General features: G+C 35.8%; 1 pseudogene; it reads right to left on the bottom strand.

Annotated features, from left to right (window-relative positions):
- Positions 1–276: 276 nt before the first annotated feature.
- Positions 277–24,399, bottom strand: part of LOC104845741 (poly(A) polymerase type 3-like) — a 51,247-nt pseudogene continuing 27,124 nt past the window's right edge.

Here is a 24,399-nt window from a genome sequence, read left to right as displayed (position 1 = left end):
GGTTCAATCCTGTTGTACACGGGGTCATCATGAGTCAGGGGCTAACTTGAAAGAAGCTAACAACAGCAACAACAACAATTTTAATGACATGTAAAAACATTACTCCAATTCATTTGTTACTTCCTCAAACTTTGTGTTTTTATTGTCACATAAATTACATTTTTATTCATTGTGAGACCATCACTACAGGTTCATAAATTATGTTTTATGTGATTGTCATTTAAATAAGAAGAAATACAGTTGCAAACAAAAATACAGTTATAATATATTTTAAATTTACCTGTATAGTTACTTTTGCCAATGCTTTTGATTTCTCGGTATGAATTCAGCTACTCTTTAGTGACTTCTTTTTGTCTACCATCAATTTTATTTTAATATAATCTTTACACATACTGTTTAGAAAATACCAAGAAAAATTTATGTACAAGAGTTGATGCTATTGAATTTGGATAAAGCTGGCAATTCTTGCTACTAGCATAGCCGAGGAAACACCACCAAGGAAACCTAATACATTGGAATAGATGTTGTGGCATCTGGCCCACAGTTTGATAGCTCTCAGAGTTACCCCGAAGTTGTCAATGTTCAGTGCTGAATGTAAAATTTCATCAGTTACCCTGCAACCTTTAAGATGTCTTATGCATTTTATATCTAACTTTCTAAGCCGCCTGTTATTTTGTTAAGTCCAAATCTTCTGGAATAGTCTGCAGTGCTAATCTTACAAATGAATATCAGTCTCTATCCCATCAAAATACAGTCTGATAACTGGCACAAATACCTCTTCCATAGCTCTTCGATATTTGATTTTTTTCCCTGTAATTTCAGTTTATCATAGAATGAGGTGAAAAAGTCACCTGGGGCAACATGTCTTGGTGCGACACAGAATGCGTCAACATGAGCACCTTTCATGTGTATTCCTGATCTGTAAGGTCCTAATAATGTAAAAATGTTTCCTCCAACATTTTCAGTTACAGATGGAGAAGATTCTTTCTTTCACTGATTTCTCATATCCACTCTTTTACTAGGTTATTCAATTTTCCCAAAATTAAAATACTGTGCTGCAGCTTCTCCTTCTCTTCAAAATCTCAATTCTGTCTGGAGTATTCCCTTTAGTATTTCTCGTAGGGCAGGTCTGCTAGCAAATAATTGTCTGGGAAGTTCTTAATATCTCCTTCATTTTCAAAGCATAGTTTTGATGAATAAAAAATTCTTAATTGACATTATTTTCATTCCGCACTTTGAATAATTTATCCTTTTTTTTTTTTTTTCTGGTCTCCATGATTTCTGCTGTAAAATTAGCTGTTAATATTCTTGAGGGTCATTTTTTTCTCTTACCGCCTTCAAGATTCTTTTTTTTTGTTGTTTTGTTTTTCTTTCTACACATTGTCTATGATTTTTCTGGGTGTTACTATGATTTGTCTTTGAGTTTATCCTACTTGGAGTTCATTGAGGCTCTTGGATGTTTTTCATTAGAGATTTTTTTCAGCTTTTATTTCTTCAAATATTCTTTATTCTTTCTATTGCCTCTCTTTCAGTGCTCCCATTATGCATATCTTAGTATGATTGCAGGTTTTTCACATTTCTCTGAAGTTCTGCTCATTTTTCTTCATTCCTTCCCACCCCCCATTCCACATAACTGTTTACCAAGAGTTCTGCAGTGTGTGTGCTGGGGTGTTGGGGCATGCCTTCAACACTCTAACAGTTTACAGCTCTGCCTTAGCCTTCAGTTCCTGATTGTACAGAGTCTTGAGGTCAACCAGAGGTGGGAGATTAGGGCATTTTTAGATCTTTCCTGGGCCTGCATGTACTCTTCCACATGCTTATGATCCTCTCTATCCCTAGAAATTTGTTGACACTGTTTAAAGCTCCCTAATGGACATCTCATTCCCCAGGTTTTCCATCTAAGGCTTTTGGTCAGTCTCTTTTTTACCCCAGCTGGTATTGTCTCAGCTTCTGCAATTAAAAACAAACAAACAACAACAACAAAAAAAAACTGTCACTGGTGTTTTTGTAATTGTTGTTGCTTTGTTTTTTGGCAAACGCTCAGAGGGAAGGATTTTTCCAACTTAACAAGTTCTGAGTCTAATCAGATAAATAAGAGCCCTGTGAATGGTGCTTGTTCAGAAAGCACATGACATGTCAAATAGTGACAATTATACGGCCCTAGGTTTTTTGTTTTTTAATTATATTCTTCACCCTTTAGGGACTGCTAGACTGCTAGATTTCACATCTACCTTGCAATACCACTGGTTTTAGAGGGTCTTGTGAAGTTGAGAAGAAAGAGATGGCTATAGGGCACATAAAAATGCCACAAAATAACTGGTTTTACTGATAGTTTTCTGTTTTTCTTGAGTAAATATACCTCAGATTAAAGCTTTTGGCTAATTTTCAGATTTCTGGAAAAGTTGATTTTTTATATTTTTTGATTGTATTCATTGCTTTATGGAGCAGCAGATTTTCAGAGGTCTTAGCTATTCCAAAAGTGATTCTCAAGTCTTTCATTTTTAAATGTTAACTTTTAATTTTTTTTTTTTTTTCCACTGTAGTTCAAATGAAAACCTATCATACAGCCATAGAGAGAGCTTCTTATGTAGGCACATGTTCAGGTCAAGAAATTAGGTGAACACAATCTGATGAAAAATACTGATGGGGAGAGACTCTTGATGGTATCACATTATTATGGTTTAAAAAATGAATTATTTCAGAAATAGTCAACAAATTTAATTGTGTCTACTTTACAATACTTAAGAAGTCTTGAAAGCACGAGAAATCTCCTCAGACAAATATCTAAGTCCATCACTTACAAGTTCTGCTTTCCACGAATCAATTGAATATAATTCAGACAACTTCTTTGCCAATTTATAAGGATCACCTTTTCTCCTCTGCCCAGGGACAAGTCCATCATTTCTTTATAAAGCCTCACCAGAAGCACGTTCAACATCCACATTTCTATCAACATTCTGTTCATTATAATGTAAGCTTTCTCTACAAGATTCTTCATTTCTTTTTCAGCTTTCATTACAATTGCCCTTAATAGCCACAATTCTACCAACAATCTCTTCAAGGCAATCTAGACTCTTACTAGCAAGTCTATCCAAACTCCCCCAGTGCTGCGCAGTTCTAAATCCCCTTCTGCATTTTAGGTATTTGTTAAAACAGCACCCCTACTCTCTGGTACCAAATTCTTCTCCCTGTGTGTATTTTTGTTTATTCTGCTCTTTATAAGACACAGCTTAGAAACTATTAGATTTAGGACCCACCCAACTCTGGTACAACCTCATTAACATAACAAAATGAAAATCTATTGTCAAACAGAGTCATAGTTATAGATACATGGATTAGAAACTCAAAACATATTTTGGGGGAGACGTAATTCAATCCATAACACTAACTGTGAAGAACTTGTAAGTTAAGATTTATATAATTTATTGTTGGTTAAAATTTTATTATATTTAAATTAACCAAAAAGAAAATTTTATATAATTTTATTTAGATGTGGCAGTTTCAATTATTCTTTTGTTGATCTTGAAAAATCTCTAAAGTTAAACAACCCTTTCTGGCATTGTTAAAAAAAAAATTAATTAGATCTCAGAAGGTATTGACAACGTGGGTGCTGATGCTCACATATCGTGGGGATGAACAGGGCTTGTCACGCAACAGAAATATACTAAATTTCTCTCTCTTTCCTCCAATTACTTTTAAATTTATTAATTTAACATGGTTTTCTATAATTTTTCTATACTCTCACATTTGGAATATTCTCTCTGCATAGCTATTGTCTTATCTATGATTATTTCCCATAGACTACACTATATCCCTTTGATTGCATTAGTGGGGCAGAAGCATTTCTATAAGCCTTTACACAAGATGACAAATGATCAGAAGTGTAGTTGAATATCTAGGTAAAAAAAAAAAAATTTTTTTTTTTTTTTTAGTACAGTCTAAAATATCGGGATTTGGAGTTGGGTTCAGTTAATCTCTTCAACATTCTATAACCTAATCTGCAAGATGATGATAGTAATTTTCACTTTCTGTTTAGAGGAATAAAATAAATAATGCTTAAGAAAAACCCTTTGTAAACTGTAGGATGTTCCTCAAGTATTAATTTTTCATTATTAATGAGTGTTTCAGATGGCTTTTCCAGTTTATGTGAAATGCTCTTGTCCACAGAGCATTGACATCATAGAGAATATTGTGGGTGAAAAGAAAATTGCAGTTTTTTCTTTTTTGCCTATTTCTGTGTCCAATCCAGGGCTACCATCTGGTCTGAGCAGCCATAATCCACCCAAGGTAGATGGGCTGATACTTACCATACAGAATTACAGTAATGGTTGAAGGTTTGTCCTGGCCCTTTGTCATAATGTCTCTAACTCACTTTACTTTTGCCCATGGATGGGAAGCTGAGAATAAATGCCAGAAGCTAGGAAACTCTAAAGGCCAAGCTTTTGCGGCACATCTTGAATAATACCACTGGACACGTTTAGATCTCACATTGACATTTTAAAAAGTGAAGGTAGTTTATCTGAACTGCCTGTTTATTTCTTCTGTGCAGAGAGTTCTGAGAGCCTATGTCGATGTGACATTGTATGTATGTTTGAGAGCAGAATAATGGTAAATTATTTGTGGAAAAAAATAGCTAAATGCTATTTAAGAACGTTCTTTTCACATTCTTTCGTTAGCTTTTCTTATTGCATTATTTACTTTGAGAGGTAAAACACTCTGACATCAAACCTTTTGTAATAGCACTGGATTTAAAATATATTTACAAGGCTTGACCTTCAAGTGCAGAATTACACCACAGAAGATTCAACTAAAAGTATTACAAATTAATCAGATATTGAAATTAACAAGTAAGACCAGTGGGCTAACTTTTAACATAGTAAGAACCGTGAAGACCAGGCTGAGAAAATAAGAAAGGATGTAGGAGGGGTAGAAGGATGATGAGTTTTTCCTGACTGTGTAACGTTTTAGAGCCTTCAGTTAGATTTTAGAATAAGAGGCACATTAAAATTCTGAAGTTGACCCACATATCTGATAAACCCTGTCTCACATGATGCTAATATGTAACAGGTATTTGGTCTATTTTTTTTTGCTCCTAATTTTTTCACTTGATTCCCACTGAAACTCAGCTGGCCAAAAACAGCAAGTGAAAAGAAGTTGGAGAATTTAAAAGAATACATTTTAAATATTTAAAGAAAGTTCTGCCACGAAAGATTCATTGTAATGCTGATTAGGAGAAGGTGATTTTTCTAGGTTCTTACTTAAATTTTTACAAATTGGAATCCAGACATTTTGTGGAGGAAATGAAATGTACTGGCTATGATAAAGAAAACCTACAGTCAGACTGATCTGAAAACAAATTGTGTGTCAAGACTTAGCACCTTTACTATGCGACTTAACCTTACTAAACCTCAATTTTCTCATTTTGAAAATGGATACAAAATTCACCTGTCTCAGATGATTATTGCAATGACTACATAAAAAAAAATGGTCGATGTTCAAACATTTCAGGAAGTAATATATGATAAGGAACTGATGGTATTGATGTAAGAGGTCCAAGCTGAACTGAAGGCATTGGTGAAAAACAAGGCTCCAGGAATTGGCAGAATATCTATTAAGATGTTTCAACAAATGGATGCAATGCTGGAAGTGCTCACTGGTCTATGCCAAGAAATTTGGAAGACTGCTATCCATATTTATGCCTATTCCAAAGAAAGGTGATCCATCCAAATGCAGAAATTGACAAACAATATCATTAATATCACATGCGAGTAAAATTTTGCTGAAGATCCTTCAAAAGCTCCTGCAGCAGTATATCAACAGGGAACTGCCGGAAATTCAAGCGGGATTCAGAAGAGGACATGGAACCAGGGATATTATTGCTGATGTCAGATGGATCCTGGCTAAAAGCAGAGAATACCAGAAAGATGTTTACCTGTGTTTTATTAACTATGCAAAGGCATTTGACAGTGTGGATCACAACAAATTATAGATAACATTGCAAAGAATGGGAATTCCAGAATGCTTATTTGTGCTCATGAGGACCCTGTACATAGATCTAGAAGCAGTTGTGCGAACAGAACAGGGGGAGACAATGTGGTTTAAACTCAGGAAAGGTGTGTATCAGTGCTGTATCCTTTCGGCATATTTATTCAGTGTGTATGCTGATCGCATAATCTGAGAAGCTAACAAGGCATTGGGATTGGGGGAAGCCTCATTAACATCCTGTGTTATGCAGATGACACAACCTTGCTTGCTGAAAGTGAAGAGGACTTGAAGCACTTACTGATGAAGATCCAAGGCTGCAGCCTTCAGTATGGATTACACCTCAACATAAAGAAAACAATTGGACCAATAAACAACATTGTGGTAAATGGAGAAAATATTGAAGTTGTTGAGGATTTCATTTTACTTGGATACTCTATCAATACCTAAGGAAGCAGCAGTCAAGAAATCAAAAGACACATTGCATTGGATAAATCTGCTGAAAAAGACCATTTTAAAGTGTTAAAAAGCAAAGATGCCATCTTGAGGACTAAGTGGCACCTGACCCAAGCCATGGTGTTTTTTAAATCATCTTATATTCATGTGAAAGCTGGACAATGAATAAGGAAGACCATAGAAGAATTGACTCCTTTGAATTACATTATGATGTTGGCAAAGAGTATTAACTATACCATGGATTGCTAAATGAATGAACAAATCTGTGTTGGAAGAAATATAGCCAGAATGGCTCCTTAGAAGTAAGGATGGAGAGACTATGTCTCACATACTTTGGACATGTTATCTGGAGGGATCAATCCCTGGAGAAGGACAACATGCTTGGTAAAGTAGAGGGTCAGCAAAAAAGAGGAAACCATCAATGAGATGGATTGACACAGTGGCTGCAACAATGGGCCCAGGCATAATGATTGTGAGGATGGTGTAGGACTGGGCAATGTTTCGTTCTGTTGTACACAGGGTCACTATGAATTGGAACCAACTCGACAACACCTAACAACAACAACGACATAAAATCATTAATAGAACTGTGCTTACCACAATTCTTGACTCATAGATCACAATATGTGTGCATAGTTGCTTTAGTTATTGTTAATCTTCAAAAGCATAGTATCTTATTTCAGAAAATGTATGTTTTGGTTATTTCGTTATCTCTTATGGCTAGATTTTATTTTTTTAGAAAAGTTACATTTTCCTAAATCTTTAATTACCCTAACATGGAAATATAATGATAACAATACTGAGAGTATCAGAAACATATCAGTGAGCATATGATTATATTGTAATGATAAACGGGCTTAAAGCAATAAAAGATAATTTTACACTCATTTTATATGTTCATTATTGGTTAGCAGTAGGCTCAACTCCAAGTCATTGTCAACTTTATTCTGGCAATATGATGGAACAGCCACTATCAGAAATACTGCTGCTCACCAAGGAAGAAGAATAAAAGAACATGGGAAGACACGCAGTGGCTCGTAAAGCATCTGGTTTCGTATGATACACATCACTTCTGTTCACATTTCATTAACCAAAGTAAGGCAGGAATGTACAAAACTTATTATGTGTCTGAATAGGAAGAGCCTGAATATTTGTAAAGGACCTTACTATCAACCACAATAAGTCCTTGGATTAAATGAAATCATGTCTAGAAAAGTATTTTGCAAATGAAAAAAATATATATATAGGGTATATATTATTATCACAGCTTCGACAAAATACTCTGATTATTTTATACTCAGTTCCTTTGGTTTTTGGTACTATATAATACTTATAAATGAGAATTATTTGAGATAATGACATTTTCACTGTAACTAAGTCAACATATCAAACATTGATTACAGAAGTAGGTGAAAAACGAAACTGATGCGTTATTTCAAATTAGCCTCTTCAGGTGCAGTAGCTTGATTTCTGAATGGGGATCCTGAAGCCTTTCTGACCACAGTGGATAAACCAGACAGCCTCTTGAGTTTCCTGTTCCATTGGAAATCTGCAAGTCTGATAACTGCCTTCATAGAACGCGTACCAGATAATTTTGAACATACTAATATGATTCACTGCACAAAAATCATGAGGGCGAAAGGAGATACTATCAGTGTCAGTGGATATGACTTTCCACACTGATAGGGAAATTATTTTGCAGTCAACTTAGTTCTCCTGACGTGGGTCATTCTCTGCTGCCTGTTTCCATACTCTCTGTTTCCTGTTCACCTGTCAGTATTTCTCTACGTGCCATACAATTAGACCTTTCTGTGCTCTCTGCACTGGTTAGTGTTCCAGGCCTCAAACTCTTACACGGTGATATTTGCTATGACACATTTGGTGAGAGATGTTTCATATGCATGGCAATCTTCAGGTAAAGGCACTTAATAAACTTAGCATTTACTTTTTTTTCAATAAATTAGTCATTTTACTAAAAATTGGTTATAAGATTCTCACGCTTATATGGCTTTACATGCTTGTGACAGTTTAAAGTACATGTATGATGCATTTTCTTGATATATTTTCTATCCTAAACCACAGAACCAAATGTTACGTTGGCAAATATGCATATATAAAGCAAATATGCTTTAAAATAAAAAATCCTAATATCATATATAATTATAATTAGTAAAAGAGACATAAGTAAAGCTATGTGCTTAATCCTGAGTTTCTGCTTGAACAGACTGTATCTACCACTTGTCTCTCTGACACCCTGGAAAAAACATTCAGATATTAAACTTTGATTTTAAATGGACAGCAACTGTTCTCCCTAGGCGAATATTCTCAGCAGGAAATCCAGGAGTCCTACAGTCAATAATAAAGAGAAAACTGTGAGAAAATGAAAAAGACCTTCTAAATAAATATGTAGATCAAGAAAAGAATGATATACTTTGAATCATTTTATGGTATCTCTCTATTCTCTTTTCGGGGCTGGATTTATCAGAGAAATGTCCAGCAATGTGTGGCTTGGTTTGATGCTATGGCATTCAAAAGGATACAAATTTTTGAGCAAGGTTGTAAGTGATATAAAATATCTCCTTTTAAATCTGAGCTTATACAGTTATATCAACTCTATAGTTGTAGCTCAAGTTATGGTAACTATAAACAATAACGTTTTCAACTAATAGTATCTGGAATAGTTTTTTTTTTTTATCTTGTAATAGGTAAGTTCAGATCACCCCATAACCAGAGTGTAATGAAATTGTCAACATTTTCTTCATTTCTTCTTTTCCTGACAAATGGTGTGAACATATCACCTTTTTCTCTTAATGGAAAACCTAACTGGAATACATCAAAATGCTATTAGGTTTTTCATTTTCTTCCACAATGCAATGCTGAGGAATGCACGCAGCCTTCATCTGGGCACCACTGTAGAATATTCCTGGTCCCTGATAAAATGACTGCAAAGGAAAATCAAGCAGAATTGTTCTCTGGTTTATATTGCTACTCCTTTGTTACAGTCCCTAGGAGAATGTGTGCAGGGGGATTATCTGTGCTGCAGGAATACACACGGGTTATGTTAACCAAAATGTGTTTAAAATTTTACTCAAGTAATTTTAATGTGCAAACATGTTTAATGAAAAGTCTTCATGTCCAACACTACTTATGCATATGCCATATTTTGGAATAAAAGACAGAGCAGCGACATAGACTACGTGCCACAAGTTTCAAAAGATGATTATTGCAATATTATGTAAGAAGAGGGGAAAATAAAATCAAGGGCCTTACCTCAAGGGAAATATCTGTAGCTTATTCATTGTTTAATTTATTTTGTCTTGAACTAAACCAATAATGGGATATAAAATAACTACAAGTGAGCATACATGAACCACAGAAGTCAGTATATGAAAAGGACATTCCTTCCATCTATAAAATTTTACTTATGGATTATAATTATTAAAACAGAAAGTAACATTTTTTTCTTTAATGGCAATTTAACAAGAACAATGCACTAGGTAGCATTCTAGTTCACCTTATAAGCAATTTGACAACCTTATGATTAAAAAAAAAAAAAGGCAAGAATACTTAAAGTGGAGTGTGTATAAGTATATATTTTCTCTACGAGGCCAATTTCTTAAGAAGCAGTTAGATGCAGAAGCATAGATTTTGGGGTAAGCAATACAAATTCCAAGGCCATTTTTAGAGAGGAGGTCTAGTGTGACTGAAATATTTAAAGAAATCAGATAATTCAGAGGAAAACAAAATAATCTAAATCTATTTCGAACCCTCAAAAGATTCAGCAGAATAAAAATTACTTCTTGCTTACTTATATCAGTCTGTTCTAAATACCCAAAATTGTTGATAAATTCGGAGCCAATTGAATCTTTTCTTCCAGATGTGTTATTCTTGACAATGCTTTCGTGATTCTTCTAGCAAGGTCTGAGTGATTCGCACTGAATGACAAGTCCGGAGCAAGCATTGCTCCTAATCCATGGGAAGAGCAATAAATATTTTCTTGGAGCTCTTGTTATGATTTATTTTTAAAATCCTAACTAGAGTTATGGGAAGGCTTCATAGTGAAACATTTTCATTTTATTTTCACCTCAGTGAAAATGCACCAGCTCCATAGTGGAACTCATTTCAAGTACAGAAATGACGCCACAATAGTCAATAACCGAACTTCCTAAAACAAGTGGCCGTTAAGAATGCACATGGTCCTTTCAATCTTCAGATAATTTACTGCTAAATGTGGGATGGCCACTCTAATGCCAGAACAAACATATTTATGCTTATACCTCTTTCACTTTTATGTACCTAAATAATTTAAAGATCAATACCAGATACTTACACATCACATTTTCCTTAGGGGAAATTTTGTAAGGACATTTATTTCTAAATTGTAAACCAGAATTTAATATTGTTCTGTTTAATATAATTTAATATATATATGTATGTGCATAGAATAATTAGGTTTTTGGGGGCTATTCAGCTACTGTCTTCTAAATTTAGTTGATTTAAAGCCCAGTAGAAAATGGAGAGAGATGTGCACCTTTTGTTCAGGCTCATCAATGTGGTGTAGCTACAGTCTCGGACAGATATATTCTCAAATCATGAAAACCTAAAGTAAAATGTACCTAGAAATTAAACGCGGATGTCATTAGCTACCACCATTTGGTCTTGCTATAATAACATCCCAATTGCATACATGGCAATTTACATAGCATTACCCATTATCCTCTCTGCTGCAATTGGCTTTTAGAGGTCACTGTACCTTGATTTACTCTGTTAAAAGGGAGCATTTTCTAAGTATCAAAGCCTTGCTGTTTCAGAGCTCAGTATATTCACTGTAGGCAGCTTCTGTGAAAACAAGGTGCAATGACAAATTGAACTGGGAGTTCTGAAACTTTAACCATTAAAAAAATCTTTACGAAAAATCTTAGAATCTTCTACTAAAAAAAAAAAAAAACCCAAAGGAATACAAAAGCTGAATCAGAAACTAGTGACTATGAGTTTCATCCTTTGACTTTAATACAGAATTCTTGGGCTTCCACTATTTGTGCGGCAGTTATTTGTTTTATTTTTAATTATAGGTGTGAAGTAGCTGCCTCACTGATTCATTTACTTCAGCATTAGCTGCTCATGGTAGATGCTCAATCCACTAGATATCTGTCACGATTTTGGACTGGATACCCATTATCGAGATTGATAGCAGTTATCAAACCTCAAAATACGTGTGTGTTCTCTTTTAAATATTAGCTGTCAGAGTGTGATAAGTTGTGTTGGGTTGTACGGAGCAGAGTTGAACATATGAGACAGGGAGGCTTAGTTTTAAAGAAGAACACTCTTTATAGCTGAACTCCATGACAAAAGAGAGAGGCAAGCAGAATGCCAGCGTGTGCAGAAGACAAACGTCAGGGTTCAGTAACCGTTTCAGATAAAGGAAAACAATTTGACCTCCCTACTTTTTGTCTTATAAAATGATTTAAGTTTTAGCTTTAGAAAACATACAAAGGAGAAAAGGCACAAAGTAACCTTTGTTATGCAATGGGGAATATAAGCTTTTTTGTGATTTCTCGGGGATGCTGCTCTGCCCAAGAATTACAAAATTCTTGAAATATATATTCTGCATAATATCATATTTCATTAAAAATTCTTCCTTTTGGGGAATTTAGTTGCTATTGGTATGTAGCACTTTCAGAAGTCATTTTTTAAATGGATTTAGCTTTACTATCTTTTCAATCATATATTTACTACGGACCACCTATCAGCTTAGAGACAGTACATACTGGCACATCAACGCTGCATCATATCTGCTTTGTTTCAACAATTTTATTTTCCAGTCATGAATAATCTCCACATATATTGCTGACATATTTTTCTGAAGACATTAGCACATTAATGACATCTAATTGGATACTATAAAAAAACCAAACCCACTGCCGTCAAGTCTATTCCGACTCATAGCGACCCTATACTATAACCCACTGCCGTCGAGTCGATTCCAACTCATAGTGGTCCTACAGGACAGAGTAGAACTGCCCCATAGAGTTTCCAAGGAGCGCCTGGTGGATTTGAACTGCCCATCTCTTGTTTAGCAGCCATAGAACTTAACCACTACGCCACCAGGGTTTCCTACCCTATACTATAAAAAAAAAAAAAAAATATGACCCTTGCAGAAGAGACAGCTCTTAGAAGGAGACTCTGGCACGGTGCTGCCTCTTTAATGGGTACTTCAAAAGTATATAATTGTGTCTTTGTCCACACAAACTAACAAATACGCACTCTTGACAAAAGAGTGCTGCTAGTTTTACTACTATTATTTTTTATATTTTCAAAATGTACTAGTGAGGAGTTCACTTTTAACCAAGAAAATGCATTGTTTTAATTAAGTGGAAAACTTGAAAAAGAAGGCTTTTGCAGAGAGGGCTCGATTGCTTCCTGCAACCGTTATGAAAAGGGCAGGCTGTTAAAATGAACCTTCCACTTTATTTTCAAAGGAGAAAAATAAAAAAATCAGAGCTAAAGATAATCTCTCCGTTAGTATTATTAACAGTGTTCAGCTTTCCTGACATGCTTTAGAAGCAGACCGACTTGTCATGAGTGTCACATTTGCAAGCACTGCCACAGTTCCTGAAGGCTCTGGTGAAGGCACGGAAGTGTGTTAACAGTAACTGCCAACGGCCTTTGGGGAAAAATAGGCTTACCTCTGACTGAGCCCAGCTTCTCAAAAAACAAGTTGCTGTATTATACTCCATACTTGCATGAGTGCTTATATAATACTTGACCCAGCATCATTTTTTGAAGTACCATTTTGAAACCTAAGCTCGGTTCTCATTTCCTTTGGATCCTCTAATTTGAGTGTTATAGCATCTACCTGTAATGCAGTGCTTCCAGCATGTGTGTCCAATGGTTTCTTGTACAAGGGCTTAGCTACTCAGATTGGTGGATATATGTTTTCCAATTTCTTCAAAATATTTGACTTTTTAGTTCTGCTATGTCTCCCAGCACTTAAGTGTCATAACTAATTATCTAATAAAACCCATGGTATTAAGCTAATAGCTATAGATGATCCCAAGATTATCAGGACAATTGTGTCATGAAACTCTTCAAGCGTATCAGAAGCACTCAAAAAGAGCAAAGTGGAACTCTTACAGAAACGTGTCTAACCAGGATATCATTTCTGCTCTACTGTTCTGTTTTATGATTAATCTTTCTGTTGCTGGTGTCACTGAATGAAATGCCTTGGAAGGGCAGTTTCTCTATGCAGGCTGGCCAAGGGAGTGGGCGGAGTTTACGTGGCTGTATTTTGTTCCAACAGAGCAGTAGCTGCAGCATAATCAGCTTGAATAAGTAATCAGTTAGGATATTGTTTCAAGAGTTGTTTTTTCCTTAGGTCAAGTAAGTCCCTAACTGACATACCTTTATAGAATTAGGCAAGGACTAACTGAGTTTGGAATCTAATCTGTTTTAGCCAGTAGTTCATTTTATCCATTGTCTACATCCATTGGGAGTCCCAGCTGCCCATCATATAAAGAATGTGTGCTCAGTGTCTTCATAGAAATGGTACAAAATTCTGTTTCAAAGATTTTCCATGACATACATTTACCCCAGAAAAATCTCTAAAGAGAAAAAGGTTGTCCAAATCAAGGCACACATAAATACATAAATATCAGATATACTGATACAAACAAAAGTTCAGAGTAATTTTTGGGTGTGGTGGAATGATTATTCTTAAGCTTTCTTTGTTATTTGCAGAGTTATATTCAGATCACATTGCCATGTTCATGAGAAACATATTTTGTATTGTAAGATTTTTAAATCCATAGTACAGCAATGCACTTTATAGTGGTGTACTACTGGATATGTTTCTATTGAGATCTCTAGGTAGGAATATCACAGCAACATATGCAGACCAACCAACGTGTGGATCCTCACTTTAAATATGGAATTGCAGGCACTGTTGTCTTGAAAAAGAAGGCATTATGGAATATATAAGAATCAGAGGTGTCGATCCAATTTTATACTTGCTGAAATGCGATTCACATCAAAACCTTAACAGAAGCTTGCAGAGAAAATGTGCATGGATTACTATTCCTTGGTATTTTTGAGTGGATCAAGTAAATGTCTGGAAGGTTTTATAATTATTTTAAGCCAGGAGGAAATGTAGTTAAGTTACTGGCTTTGAATTTATAAAATCATATACCCCCAGACATGAATATACACAAAAGTGCATATGTACATATTACGGTGTGTATACATATGTACACTTCTATTAGTAATCATACATATATCACTTTAATGATTTTTTTTCTTATTTCACCACTGCTTTTTTGAAGATATTTCAGATAAGATTACTAAGAAGAATTTATAATGAAATCATTCCTACACATGGTAAAAAGGAATGCAAAATAAATATAAATAATATAATAAATAAGTTATTGGAAACATTATAAAGTAATGTGGCTTGTTAAAAAAAAAAGGCTTGTTAGCCTACAAGAAATCCAGAGACTCTCTATGGTTACACTTGTGGTTATTTTTCTCCCACCGTGCACACGTCTCCAAGTCTCGGCTCTGACACTCAGAGAAAGTAAAGCACAGCAGTTGAATTTCACCCACTCACACTCTACCTGACTTGTGGATAAAGATAACAGGGTTGGTCCCTGTTGCTTTCAGTTCTTTTCTTGAGATGACTTAATTCATCACAGAGTAACCAATAAAAAATGGGGTTGAAGCTTGTGCTTTAGTGTGAACATAAACTGTGTCTTATGTATATTTAAAGTCCTGTCTTGTTGGAGGAAATATTCTTGACTAATATTAAACTAAGCCCAGAATTAGGCAAAATGCAACAGACACATATTGAAGTGAAAATTTTATTATGTGCCATGTCAGTCAGATTAAAGAAAAGAGTGCATGGCACCGACAGGATATTGCATGTATATCAAGCAATCTATTTATATGTGACAGGGAGGGTTTGATTTCTGGAAAGAGTGACAATGCAATGAAATAACTGCTCACCTTCAAAATTACTAGAGTACCTTTTAAGATGGAATTTTAAATTGCAATTAACAAAATGTAGATAAATAAGCTTAGGAATGAATAGTGACATAAGGAAAAAAAGGATGGAGAAATCTGTATAAATGCAAAGGTTTTTGAAGCCATTAGTACCAGTGTCCAGTACAGAAGGCTTGTGGAAGGTTACCATGCCCATAACTATCTAAGAGCAAGAAATTTCATACAAGTTAATATTATTTTGTAATCCAAACAAAGAAGGGTGTGGTATGAGGAGATAATTCCCAATTGTGGGGAAAAAAAAAAAAAAACTAGAGAAAAAATATAAACATTAATCTGTTGTTATTAGCAATAGCTGATCAGGAAATGATTCTATTGATAAAAATCAGTGTTACTATGTTCTTTATATTGGCACTTTTTTGAATAAAATTATAGATTTTTCTCTATAAGAAGTATGATTCTGTTTCTCTAATTCCATCCCTCATTTTTTTTTTTTTAAAGAATGAAGATTGAAGGAAGGCAGGCAGATCATAGTGCTAAACTGTGAATTACTATTTTTCCTTCACGGTACTAGCCTCTGCTATAGAGGGAGAAGAGCAGGGGAGGGCGGAAGGGAAAGAAAGAGGGAGGAAGAGGTAGAGGGAGGGAGATAGAGACTGACAGAGAGAGAGAGAAACGGAACCCACTAACTTTATTACCAGCAAAGATAAAGTGCAGTGAAACAGAAATTCTTTGAGTTAACAATCATTATACTTGGATGCTCATACCAGGCACTGGAATAAGAGGAAAGAACAATCAATGGCCAATTGACATTATTTCCTTCTCTTAAATTATAATTTGTATGACTTTTGCATGTTCCTAGCATTAGCTGAGTAAACCACACAGAGACCACTTGACAAAGTCTCTAACATGTGGTAAATGAGAAAAACAGAGGTTGAGTGTGTGACTTGAGTGACTTGTCAAGCTAGGGTCTCAGCAGCCACGGGAAGAGCTATGGCTGAAGTGCCTCTTCCTTTTATTTCCAGAGATTTAGGCAATATCCCAGTGGTGCATGTGGGGGAGCTACAGGACAGATACAATCAGAGCTGGCTTTGTACATCAATAATGGCAAACTGTATTTCTCATAACCTTTCCTTCTTTGTTCAAAAGGGGGCTTCCATTTTAAACTACAATCCGTGACTTTTGAAATGGACGTTAAGGAATCTTGCCGACAAATGCCTCTGGTTGATTTTCTTTTTCTCTCCCTCTTGCTGATTTAAAAGAAAAGCATTATGACAGCATTATATGCAGGTGAAAGGTACCAGACTTTCAGGAGACAATTAAGCTTCCCTTACTCCCAGATTTCTGAAGGGATTATGTATTTAGGAAGTGTTAATCATTGTTGCACATTGATGGTATAGCTCAGTGGACACTGACCATACACGCAGAGAGAAAATGCTATTTCCCCAGTGCCGGACTAGGGGATCTTGGTATGAACATTTTCTACTTTCAATTCTCATTTACATTTTACTTGATTATCTGCAACTTCTGGGTGTAATGCCACCTTAATCCCACATGAGCATTTAACAGTGTAACATACAAAACTTATGACCTAGAAACTACAAAAACCTAAGACCCAACGTACGGTGAAAGATACCTTTGATACAATGCCAAGGAAGAAAAGGTTAAGTGTTTGATTAGCAAGATGCCTCTTTCTTTCACTCTTGCTGTCTCTTTTCCCCTTGAGAGTTAAACTTTTTGGCCGTGTGATGATTGGTCAATATGCCGGACGCTAGCCAAAACACGAAGGAAAGTGCCCCTTCCCAGAAGAGGTGGCACGCTTTGGCCCCTATACAATATATTACCCAGGATAAAATATATTTTGTTTGGATATCTCTTATTATTATTTGAATATTTTTTATGTATTATTTTTTGGGTTTATTATTTATTCATTATTATTTGGATATCTCATTATTATTATGAGTCAGAATCGACTTGATGGCACTGGGTTTTTTCCCTCTTATTAGAAAATCTTAAATAATTCTAAGCCTTTTGGGAAAAATGGTGAGAATTTTTTTATCTTTAACATACAGAAACCTGGAAGGGAGGAAGAAGGAATAAACAACAGAACAATTTATGTTTCAGTTTTGAATTGGCCCCCAATATTTTGTTCTGGAAATGTTTACAATTGGCAAGTGCCATGTGCCATGGACAAAGTTTAACTATATCTGATCATGCGTGCTCGCCAAATGCAAAGCAGGAGGTGGTTAGTCATCTGGCGAAGCAATTTTAGTGTACTGCACCTACGATTAATCACAGGTCAAAGCTTCTCTGAATGAGAAAGAGAGAAGTGATTGCTCATTTGTTTATTTCTTTCTCTTTTGTCACATTAGATAACACAGAATGTCTGGAGATGAAAGGTCTTCCTAATTGCCTCTTAAAGAAAAATGCATATCCAAAAATATTGATAGCAAAAAAGCGTGGGATGATCTATGTTCCAATAACTTGGTTAGTAGTTTGGGAATGCACACTGATGTTTATGGGCACTGTGAAATCAAATTCTAAATACGTGTATTGTTTTGCTTATGATAATGTTGCTATCAGTTTCCTTATAAGCACTATTGTGGTATTAAGCTGGAGCACTTTGTCCTCTCTGTATTGAAGCCTGTCTTCTGATAATGTTTAGGGCTTTTGTTTTACAGAAGCTGTTACTCCTCACATTTTGTCTCTACACTTCTTTCAACATAAGGAAGCTTTGTTCGGATGCCACCCCATGAGGAATGAATGTACTCGGTAAGGCAGGAAGTGGTAAATACTTGGATTGCCTCAGAATAAACATCGTATAACTCTTATTTAGCTTAAATACATTATGTTTCTTAAATAGTGAGGATAAATAGATTCCAGGAAATAATGCCACCTAACAGTTAATCTGAAGAAAAGCAAGACATTTTATTGACACAGTAATTTAGGCCTAGTCTGGGGGGGTGGGGTGAAATGGAGAAGTGCGTGGACAATCCCATTTACTCCCCCAGCAAGTGGTCCACTGAACAACAAATAAAAACAAGCACAGACTGAGATCGCAGAACTCTGGTCAACAGCTGAGGTTTAGGAGAGCCGAGGTGAGTCCAGAAGCAGAGGGAAGAAGGAGTGGGGACAGCACAGAAGCTGGGAGAGTCTATCTGCTAATACGTGGAGCAATCACTGATCACAGCCATTTTGGGAAGAGGCTGGGCAACACCCCAAGCAGAGAACACAGAAAGGGCGATAAAGTAAGGAAGTAGTATCTCAATTTTTTTTTTAAGTGGCACAGATTGGCTGTGGGAGTCTGTGAGCTGTGCAATTAGAAGGAGACAGAAGGAGACTGTGGTGCTGTGAGAGAGTGCTGTTGAATCTCATTGAGGCCCAAGATGGATGGGAAATAGGATCGGGAAGAATTGCAAAGGAGTCAGGGTGAGGAGAATACTTCAGATGGGCAACACAGAGGGAAACATCTAGCTCCCTGCACACAGTGTGACACCATGAGAAACCCTGTGCAGGGGACGCCCATGAGGGAAAGAGAAGGAGAGTTTTCACCTTCCCCACAGGAAAGCCGAGCTCCACTGCTTATGCCAGTATCTGCAGCCAGCTAATACCTCCTCCCATGCACCTGTATTGAATTCCAGAGCTTCTGAATCAGCACTGAAGAAAAACCTAAGGATAAGAGTGCCTTTTAGTGGTTTTTAGGAGAAGATACCAAGCCCACTGCTGTCAGGTCAATTCTGATACATAACAACCCTTTGGAGGTGGAATAGAGCTGCCCTGTGGGGTTCCCAGGGCTGTGAGTCTTTAGGTGGAGAAACTGCTGCATCTTTTTCCCTCTGAGTGGCTAGTGTGTCGGGGGGCCTTCTGTTTGGCAGCTAGGCCCTTGGCCAATCTGCCACCCAATCAGAGAATTTTACCATGAAAATCAGAACACAGGATTTAAAGTTTTAAAAAAGAATAAAATGGCCCAAGTTCAACAGAAAATACCAAAATGCAAAAAATTACATGTGAAGAAGGGCCAATCAGAAGCAAAACATGAAGAGAAAATTTCTCCTACAGAGGCCAGACTAATGGAAAAGAATGAAAATTTCAGACCATGTTGCTAAATATGTTAAAGAAAGCAAAAAGCAAACCAAAAACAAACTATAAGAGATAAGGAAAAAAATGGAGGAACAAAATGAGAGACTCAACAGGTAAATAAAAAATACATAAATAAAAAAAGAGAACTACTGAAACTGAAAAATAAGGTAACTGAAAAAGCAAGAGAGACACTCCACAATAGAGTTGAACAGACAGAAGATAGAATAAATGAACTAGAAGACAAAATAACTGAATTTATCAAGTTTCAAGAGAAACAAGAGGAAAGAACAAAGAAAAGCAAAAAAAAAAAAAAAAAAAGGAAATATGGGAATCAATTAAGAAGCCTAACATTAGAGTTTTTGGAATCTCAGAGCACCATGACAATAATAAAGGCATAGAGAGATTCCTAAGAGATAATCAGAAAGAATTTTCCCTACCTGAACAGAGAACCAAGCCTGCAAATACAGGAAGCTACATGAATCCTAATTAGAAGAAGCACAAAAAGATCAACTCTGTGTCACATCGTAATAAAATTCTTGAAAACTATAGACAAGGAGAGAATTTTGAAAGTAGTAAGAGAAAAACACAATATAACATACCAAGGGTCTTTCAGAAGAATGTGTGGATTTTTTCCCCCAGGACTCTAGAGGCCAGAAGATGATGGAGTGACATATATAAAATACTGAACAAAAACAATTTCCAACCAAGAATTCTTTACCCAGCAAAACTGTCATTGAAAAACAAGGGGGAAATCAAGACATTCCCAAAGAAACAGAAGCGTTGGGAATTTGACACTACTGCAACAGCTTTGCAAGTATTACACACAGGAGCACACCAAATGGAAAGGCAAGGACGTTAAATAAATACTCATATCTATACATGAGAAAAATAATAAATAAGAGTGAGAGAGATCTCCAAAAAACACAACAACATGGAAAATCATAAGGCCTAAGTATATGATATTTTCAGGGAATAAACTCAAAAAGTAAATCCCACAAACAATACAATATCAGGTTTGCAAGAACTAAGTACAAAGTAAATTCACCCAACATAGGTTGTATATTGGTGTTAATGGAAACACAACAGAAATGGGGGAGGGAGAAGCATATCAGGAATAGATTTAATATTTTGAGGTTGTATGTTAACTGTTGTTTATATGTGAAAGATTGTTGCAGTTGTAAGTTGTGCAATGTAATATATATGGTAACCAGTAAGAAATCACCAAGAAGAAATACTCAAAAAAAAAGGAAGTAAATAAAAAGGCTCATCACAAGAAAGCAGCCAAATACACACAAAAACAAAGATCAGAATAAAAATCAAAGAATGTATGAAACACTAGGGAATCAAATAACAAAATGAGTGAGACAAACACTTTATTTTCAGTAAGAACCTTAAACATAAGCAGTCTAAATTACCCATGCAAAAGGCAGAGAATGGCAGACTGAATTAAAAAAAAAAAAAAGAAAGTCCATCCTTTGGCGGTCTACAAGAAACACACCTTAGACATAAGGACACAAGCAGACTGAAAATAAAAGGATGGGGAAAAATATTCCATGCAACCAGTAAACAAAAAAGAGCAGAGGTGGCTGCACTGATATCAAATAAAAGTGACTTTAAGTCAAAATCTATTACAAGAGATAAAAAAGTACATTACATAATAATAAAAGGTTCAATCTAGCAAGAAGATATAACAATTACATATACTATTAACAGCAGTGCTCCAAAATACATGAAACAAGTACTAATATGAAAGGAGAAATAGACAACTCCACAATAATAGGAGGGGAGTTCAACATACCTCTTTTAATTATAGACCAAAAGCAAAACAAAACAAAAAACAAACTCGTTGCCATCACGTCGATTCCAACTCATAGCAACTCTACAGGACAGAGTAGAACTGTCCCAGAGAGTTAAAGACCTTGGCTGCTAACCAAAATATTGGCAGTCCGAATCTACCAGCCACTACCTGGAAACCCTCTGGGGCAGGTCTACTCTGCCGTATCGGGTGGCTGTGAGCTGGAAATGACTTGACGGCAACTAGTTTGTTTGTTTTTTGGTATAGGGTTTCCGAGGAGTGGCTGGTGGATTTGAACTGCCAGCTTTTTGGTTAGCAGCTGAGTTCTTAACCTCTGTGCCACCATAGAACATCTAAAAAGAAGATCAGTAAGGATAATTAGAAATTAAATAAAACAGTAAGTCAGTTGGACCTAACGGACTTATATAAAACACTTCACCCACTACGAGAGAAATACACATTCTTCTCCATCACACATGGATCATTTTCCAGAATAGACCATAAGCTAGGACACAAAACAGGTCTCAATAAATTTGAAAAGACTGATATCATACAAAGCATCTTCTCTGATTATAATGGTAGGAAGCTAGAAATCAACAACAGGGGAAACAAGGAAAAAAATAAATAAATACATGGAAACTAAAGTAAGTCCTTGGGTTATGAATGTCTGGCTTATGGACAACTTCTACTTGCCGTTTCATGTTATGTAAATTTGTCATCATTTGAAACCATTGAACCAACTCCTACTCACAACAAACTCTTCATCGCGATCACCTTCACTTGATTGCATGCACACCTTTTAAATAACTGAAAGGCTTCAAGCCTTTTCTTGCACTAAAGTAAAGCTAGACAAGAACTGCATGCACCTGTTACAACTTACCAAAAAATCTGACTTCAAGACTTAGAGTTGAAGACAAACTTAGGAATGGCTCTCATTCATAACACGGGGACTGCCTATAATACATTACTAAAAGACTATTAGGCCATAGAATAAATCAAAAGTGAAATTAAAAAATTCCTAGAATCAAATGAAAGTGAAAATACAACATATCAAAACGTCTGGGACACAGCAAAAGCACTACTCGAGAGAAATTCACAGCAATAAGTGCTTCCATTAAAAAAGAAAGAAGATCCAAAATCATCAACTTAAACTGAAACCTTAAAAAAATGGAAAAGGAAGAGTAAAAGAAGCCAAAAGCTAACAGAAAAAAATGAAATAATAAAGGTTAGGGTAGAAATAAATGAAATAGAAAATAGAAAAATAATAGGAAGACTCAACAAAACCAGAAGTTGGCTTTTTGAAAGGATCAATAAAATAGACAAACCACTGGTTAGATTGACAGAAGAAAGAAAACCAGAAAAGGCAAATAACCAAATTAAGAAATGAAATTGGTGCCATTACAACTGATCCAACAGAGATAAAGAAGATCATAACTGATTGCTATGCAAATTTGTACTTAAAAAAATTTGAAAACCTAGATGAAATGGACAAATTCCTAGAAACATGCTACCTACCCAAATGAACACAAACAGAGGAAGAAAATTTAAACAGACCCATTAAAAGAGATTGAAGGTGTAATTAAAAACTGCCCCACCCCCCCAAAAAAAGAAAAGAAAAAAGTAAGAACAGGTGACTACACTGGGGATTTCTAACAAACATTTAGAGAAGAGTTGACACAAATCCTATTCAATCTCTTCAAAGACATAGAAGAGGAAGGAAGACTACCAAACTCCTTCTACAAAGCCAGCATAACCCTGGTACCAAAACCAGGCAAAGATACCACAAAAGAAATAAAAATTACAGACCAATATCCCTTATGAACACAGATGCAAAATTTTTCAACAAAATTCTAGCCAACACACTTCAGCAACATATCAAAAAAGTCATACACTATGATCAAGTGGGATTCATACCAGGAAAACAAGGGTGGTTCAGCATATGTGGTCCACCACATAAGTAAAACAAAGGAAAAGAACCATATGATCATATCAATTGATGCAGAAAAGGCATTCAATGAAATTCAACACTCTTTCCTGATAAGAACTCTCAGAAAAATAAGAATAGAAGGGTTATTTCTCAACATAATTAAGGCGATATATGCAAAATCAACAGCCAACATTATACGCAATGGAGAAAAGCTGAGAGTCTTCCCTTTGAGAACGGAAACAAGACAAGGATACCCATTATCGCCATTCTTATTTGACGTTATACTGGAATTCTAGCCAGAGCAATAAGACAAGAAAGAGAAATAAAGTGTATCCAAATCAGAAAGGAAAAAGTAAAACTATATATGCAGATGACATGACCCTATACATAGAAGACCCTAAAGATTCCACACAACCACTTGTGTGTCAGTTTGTCATACAGTAGTGGCTTGCTTGTTGCTGTGATGCTGGAAGCTACACCACCAGTATATCAAATTCTAAGAAAGTCATCCATTGGGAACAGTTTTCAGTGGACCTTCCAGACTAAAACAGACTAGGAAGAAGGACCTGGCCGCCTACTTCTGAAAAAAATGGCCAGTGAAAACCTTTTGGATAGCAACAGAACATTGTCTAATATAGTGCCAGAAAATGAGTCCCTCAGTTTAGAAGGCACTGAAAATATGAGTGAGGAAGAACTGCTTCCTCAAAGTAGAGTCGGCCTTAATGACACAGAAGAGTCAAGCTTTCAGGACCTTCATTTGCTGATGTGCCATGACTCAAAATGAGGAGAAGCACCTGTAAAAATTCACAAGTAATCAGAATGTGGAATGTGCAAAGTATAAATCTAGGAAAATTAGAAGTCATCAGAAATAAAATAACATTGATAGCCTAGGCATTAGTGAGCTAAAATGGACTGGTGTTAGCCATTTTGAATCAGGCAGTCACATGGTCTAGTATGCCAGGAATGACAAATTGAAAAGGAATGGTGTCACATTCATTGTCAAAAAGAACATTTCAAGATCTGTCCTGAAGTACAACACTGTCAGGATAGTACAACACTGATAGGATAATATTCATATGTCTACGAGGAAGACCAGTTAATATGACTATTATTCAAATTTATGCACCAACCACTAACGCCAAAGATGAGGAAATTGAAGATTTTTACC

The sequence above is a fragment of the Loxodonta africana genome, chromosome 14, assembly GCF_030014295.1.
Source record: "Loxodonta africana isolate mLoxAfr1 chromosome 14, mLoxAfr1.hap2, whole genome shotgun sequence".
Classification (NCBI taxonomy): Eukaryota; Metazoa; Chordata; class Mammalia; order Proboscidea; family Elephantidae; genus Loxodonta; species Loxodonta africana.
The sequence above is the reverse complement of the archived record's forward strand: the minus strand, read 5'-3'. Positions and strand labels throughout refer to the sequence as shown.